Below are 5,732 nucleotides of genomic sequence, written 5' to 3'. Positions count from 1 at the left end.
TGCACGGCTCCACGCTAATCTGGGTTGTAGTGCATTCTGGGAGTCGTAGTCTTTTTGCACCTTCCCGACAAGGTTCCAACGCCTAATTTACGAGGAAAGGGCAGGTCCTAGGGCATTACACAAATCCACAGTACCCACTATCCAGGGCCTGACTGAGTAGCACTCTATTACGTTATCAATAAAGGGCTTATAATGCTACAGCGTGCCAAACTCAGAACTATGGAGGATGACAAAGACACGTTCTTGCCTCAAGGTTACAAGATAACGCTATCTTGACCCCTGAATTAAAAATATGAAACAGCTCTTGGGATTTAAAAAATACAATAGCAGAATTTTAAAAAAGACATCAATGGAGAGCTGTAGGATAACCCAAAAAATTTCTCAGAAAAGAGAACAAAAAGAACAAGAGATGGAAAACAGGAGTTTCTTCGGGGAAGGAATCGTGTTATTTATCTTGCATATTCTGTGCCTAACACTACATGTAGAAAACAGTGTGTTTTCAATACTGCTTGTTCAACCCCAGGGTGGATTACAAGGCTATATATGTGTTATAATAATTTAGAGTACTTTATCTGGAGTTATTTATTTCATATATCAGTGACTACTTTTTTTGTCAAAAATCTACAGATGTTACAGAATCCAAAAATTTAAATAAATAGCTAACTGAAAAGCTTGAAACAAATGAGCAGAGAATGTAGGAAGGCAGGAAATAAAGCGCCATGAGGTTAAGATTTTTATCCGTTGTGTACACTGTTGTACCTCCAATATCAAACAATGCCTGGCACAGATTATGCCCTCCATCAATATACCACGTTGTAAAATGAACAAATGAATGGGTGGATGGATGGATGGGTGAGCAAACGAACGAATGAGTGAATGAAAGACTGAGAGCTGGCACGGAGGACTAGGGCAGTAAGACACACTCCTGCAACGGCAACCGCGCCGGGTTAAAATCCCGGAGTCCGGGCAGGAGCCGGCTCCCCCATGGGTGGGTGCGGCTGGGGCGCCCGCTTCTCTTCGCCCCCTCTGCTGGTCAGTGCCGCCGCCGCCGCCGCCGCCGCCGCCGCCGCGTGCAAGGGCTTCTGGGAGGCAAGCCTTGGGGTCTCGGGTGAGGGGCGCAGGAGGCCGCCATCTTGAGTTGTGAGCCTGGTCTCTAGACTCATCGCTAGGGGCGGAGTGGTGACCCCGCTGTTAACCGCAGCAGACGCCGCAGCTGGGAACTGGAAAGTCAGAGCGCCGGATAAGTGCCACATTAATAGGTAAGTAAGTAGGAGTGACACAGGACAGGTTGGGTGAGCCTCGGGTTTGGTCCCTTTGGGAGCTACTAGTTCCTGAGGCCACTGTTTTGATCTACCCCTTCCCCTGCAAAGGGTTCAGGACCAGGCCAAGCTGAAAAAATCAGCTTCCCCAGAGGGAGAGAGCGGTGGCGGGGGCGTGGCAGCCGGACCTTTCTCTTGAGGAGGCGAAGTCGCGGGGAGCCCTGAGCCTCTCCGAGAGCCGGGCTGGTCCTCTGAAGGAGCTTCAGGCAGAGGATCTCATCCTCTCGCCGCTCTGCTCCACTGTTTCTCGGTAGTTCCTTTTTTTGGTACATGGTCTTGTCAAACGTTGCCTGTCACTTCTGGGGCTCAGCAGTCTGTCCCGCGGCTCAGCTTATTAGAAGTTTCACCGTGTCCAGAATAAGGCAGGTTCGGTCCCAGGGGCCTACACATGTGAGGTCGCACCCTCTATACCTCCACGAGCTGCCCTCCAGCTGGATGCAGGTGCCTGGAAGGGCTCAGTCCTGACGCAGGCGAGCGTGGCTTAGATGCGTCTCTCTAGTAGTCGGCCAGCTCACTTCCAAGATGAAAATTTAATCGTGTCTCCTCGATAATGCATAAGAGATGAAAGGAATTGAAAGCTGTTAAACGGGATAGTGATACTTCGAAAGAATATGACATTGGCATTAACTCTTCGGCTTTTTGAACACATTTTTTTTTTTTAAAAAAGCCTTCTGATTTGAGGTCTCTTAATTACAATATTCAGTGATTTATATTTTGTAAGACAGTGACTTTCCCTCTTGGTAAACAAACGGCTCTGTCCTTCAGATCTTCTGGTTGGTGCACTTTCCCCTTTGTACTGATCTTGTAATTTTACTAACAGCCACCCTAGCCCCTGGAAATGGAGGCTTTATGGAGACAAGAAATTCCGTTAATATATATTAGAAAAAGTTCGGATTCCAGTTGTTTGCCCAACGTCAGCAGTTTTTCAAAGAGCAGAGTGAAAAATAAGCTTATGACTGAAAAAAAATTCCTCTGGCAACTTTACAGTGTTTGAATAGCATTTCTTATATTTAAAATAACTTGTATGAGACAGCAGCCTTTGAAGTACAGTAGTTTTTAAAGCTATAATCCAGAGAAAGAAACAGTCCCCTTGGGTGAGGCCCCTTTAAAGATCATTTTCCTTGAACTTTACATCCCCTTTGAAGCAACTGCAGTGAGGATGCGATGTTAAATAAGAGACAAGAAGTTAGTACTACAGAAGAAAAAGGAACAAATGATGTATGAGTTGTTGGGGCTAGATTTTATTTGGTTAGCATTTATATTGAAAGGTTTTAATGTCATTGCCCAGACTGATGGTATTAAGGTGTAGTGTCTGCTGTGTGTGTTGGGAGGCACAAGGTGATTCAATCAGATGTGGGGAGAAAATATTAGAACGTCTGTTTGTTTACCTTTTAAAACTACTCTGTTTTATAAAAAAATTTCTATCTGTGAATTTATAATGGGATAGTTTATTAAGCTAGTGATACATGTATATAAATAAACATACTGAGGATGAATTCCCAAATGTATTTTGTGTACATGGAATTCCCAAACGTATTTTGTGTATATAGGATATGTGATCAAAAAGTTTTAGAGGCCAGTGGCCTAGAAGATGACTAATGTATAGGTGGTAAGTATATTAAAGAGGTTTATTGCTGCAAACATTTCATTTTGCTAAGATATTTTATACTGTTGAACATAATTCAGCAACTAATGTTGAAGCCCAGTTTGCTCTGTCATGAACTCTGATCGCTGTTTTTCCCAAGAGCCTAAGCTTTTATTTTATTTATTTTTATTTTATTTTATTTTTTTTAAAGGCATATTTTTTTATTTTTCACTTTAACCAACTTTAGGCACCATGTGGGTGCATTCTGGCTATGACTTTCTCACTTCTTTTTAAACTTTATTTATTTATTTATTTTATTTTTGGCTGTGTTGGGTCTTCGTTTCTGTGCGAGGGCTTTCTCTAGTTGTGGCAAGCGGGGGCCACTCTTCATCGCGGTGCGTGGGCCACTTCACTATCGCGGCCTCTCTTGTTGCGGAGCACAGGCTCCAGACGCGCAGGCTCAGTAGTTGTGGCGCACGGGCTTAGTTGCTCCGCGGCATGTGGGATCTTCCCAGACCAGGGCTCGAACCCGTGTCCCCTGCATTGGCAGGCAGATTCTCAACCACTGCACCACCAGGGAAGCCCCCTAAGCTTTTATTAATGCGACAGAATTTTTATATATGAAGTAGAGAATAATGCTAAACATTGTTATTATTAAGAAAGTTAATAATAAAAGTTCAGAGGCACAAAGTTTTAAATCCTTGTGAAGTCCTCAGCCCATTCCATTCGACCTTTAGCTCCACCACTAATGAAATTTCTCTCAATATCTTTACCAGTGACCTAATTATCAAATCTATTGCTTCCTTCCTATGGTACTTGGCTTATTGTAGGCGCTTAAATTTGCTGGATAAATCAATGAATGAACAAATTGGGTGACCTGTTTTTAGTGCTACTACAACTGAAATACTCCTTTATATTTTGAATTCCCTTCTTTTTCATGACTCTTTATTTTTTCTGATCCTCCTATTTATTTTTGGTTTCCTTTGCTCTTTCCATTTTCCACTGAAATGTGAATATCCTTAAGATTTCTCCTTTGGGCATCTTTCTTTTATAGCTCTAATGCTCTTGGATTATCATTCAGCACTCTTTTCCTGAGTTTTGACTCATATTTTTAACCATCCATAAATAAAAACCTTCTGTTTGTGCCTTATGTATTGTAAATTTAACACATATAAAATTAAAGTCACTGTATACCATTAGAATGGCTACAATTAACAATAACAAAATTCTAACAATACCAAGTGTATAGCCAGGATACAGAGTAACAGGAACTCTTATATGTTGCTAATGGGAATGCAAAATGTTATAGTTACTTTGTAGTTTGGCAGTTTCTTATAAAATGCGAAGCATACACTTGTTGTATTATTCATCAATCCCACTCCTACATATTTACCCAAGAGAAATGAAAACTTACTTTTACACAAAAACCTGTACATGAATGTTTATAACAGATTTATTTGTAACTGCCCTAAACTGGAAACAACCTAAATGTCCTTCAGTTAATGAATGGATAAACTGTGGTATATCTGTACAATAGAATATTACTCAGTGATAAGGAGGAATAATCTATTGATACATGCCAACAATATGGATGACTTATAGATGCACTATGCTAAATGAAAGAAGCCAATTAAGACTACATACTGTTATTATTTCATGTATGTGGAATTCAGGAAAAGGCAGATCTATGGAAGTAGAAAACAAATCAGTGGTTGTCAGGTTTTAAGAGTGGGAGAAGGACTAACAGGAGCAGCATGAGGAAGTTTTGGGGGGAGTCATGAAGCTGTTCTGTATCTTATTGTGTTGGTTATGTGCCTGTGCATTTTGTCAAATTCGTAGTACTGAAAGAGTGATTTTTGCTGTATGTAAATGAAAAATAAAACAATTGAATTCATTATTTTCATCTCAAAAACATGGAGGCAAGAAAACAAAACCACCACTCTGTTCCTCCATCGGTATTCCCTATTTTGGGTTATTTTGTTGTTATACTGAAATGACTCACACTAAAAACCATGGAGTCATCCTCAACTCCTTTTTTTTTTTTTTAAATTTATTTATTTATTTATTTATGGCTGTGTTGGGTCTTCGTTTCTGTGCGAGGGCTTTCTCTAGTTGCGGCGGGCGGGGGCCACTCTTCATTGCGGTGCATGGGCCTCTCACTATCAGGGCCTCTCTTGCTGCGGAGCACAGGCTTCAGACGCGCAGGCTCAGTAGTTGTGGCTCACGGGCCCAGTTGCTCCGTGGCATGTGGGATCTTCCCAGACCAGGACTCGAACCCGTGTCCCCTGCATTGGCAGGCAGATTCTCAACCACCACCAGGGAAGCCAAATCAACTCCTTTTTCTTCCTTACCGCATATTCCTTACATTCATTTGGCCTCTAATTCTTATTGAATCAATTTCTGAAATGTTTCTGGAATCAATCTGTCTTCTATATTTTTCAACGCAGCTACTAATTTAGTTTAGGTCTTTATCATCAAAGCTTGAAACAACCTTCACTTTAATTTCTTTAATTCTATTCCTTAGGATCAAGTCCAGATTTCTCAACCAGATAGCAGGAAGCATATGTTTTCTTACCTACCTTTCCAGCTTTATCTCCTGCCCCTTCTCCCATGCATCCTCTTGTTCAGGTACACTTGATTTCTTACTGTTCCATGTTTATGCCAGGCTTCTTCATGAATTCTGTGTTTACATATATTCCCTTTGTCTGAAATACTTGTTCCCTTCCTTTTCCCCTTTCATTCTCTTCCCTGGCAAATTCTTGCTCATCCTTTAAGACAGGATAACTGGGAAAACTTACAGAACTCCTTAAGGCACAGTTAGTTTCTGT

The 5,732-nt window shown here is 41.4% G+C and overlaps 1 protein-coding gene across 1 annotated transcript in view; it reads left to right on the top strand.

Annotated features, from left to right (window-relative positions):
- Nucleotides 1-1,111: 1,111 nt before the first annotated feature.
- Nucleotides 1,112-5,732, top strand: part of KPNA5 (karyopherin subunit alpha 5) — a 40,521-nt gene continuing 35,900 nt past the window's right edge. Inside the window, exon 1 of the mRNA XM_068550809.1 lies at nt 1,112-1,259. The gene's annotated coding sequence lies outside the window, so the exon portion shown is untranslated. The remainder of the gene's footprint in view (nt 1,260-5,732) is intronic.

Source organism: Eschrichtius robustus, chromosome 9 (assembly GCF_028021215.1).
Source record: "Eschrichtius robustus isolate mEscRob2 chromosome 9, mEscRob2.pri, whole genome shotgun sequence".
NCBI classification, from domain to species: domain Eukaryota; kingdom Metazoa; phylum Chordata; class Mammalia; order Artiodactyla; family Eschrichtiidae; genus Eschrichtius; species Eschrichtius robustus.
The sequence above is the reverse complement of the archived record's forward strand: the minus strand, read 5'-3'. Positions and strand labels throughout refer to the sequence as shown.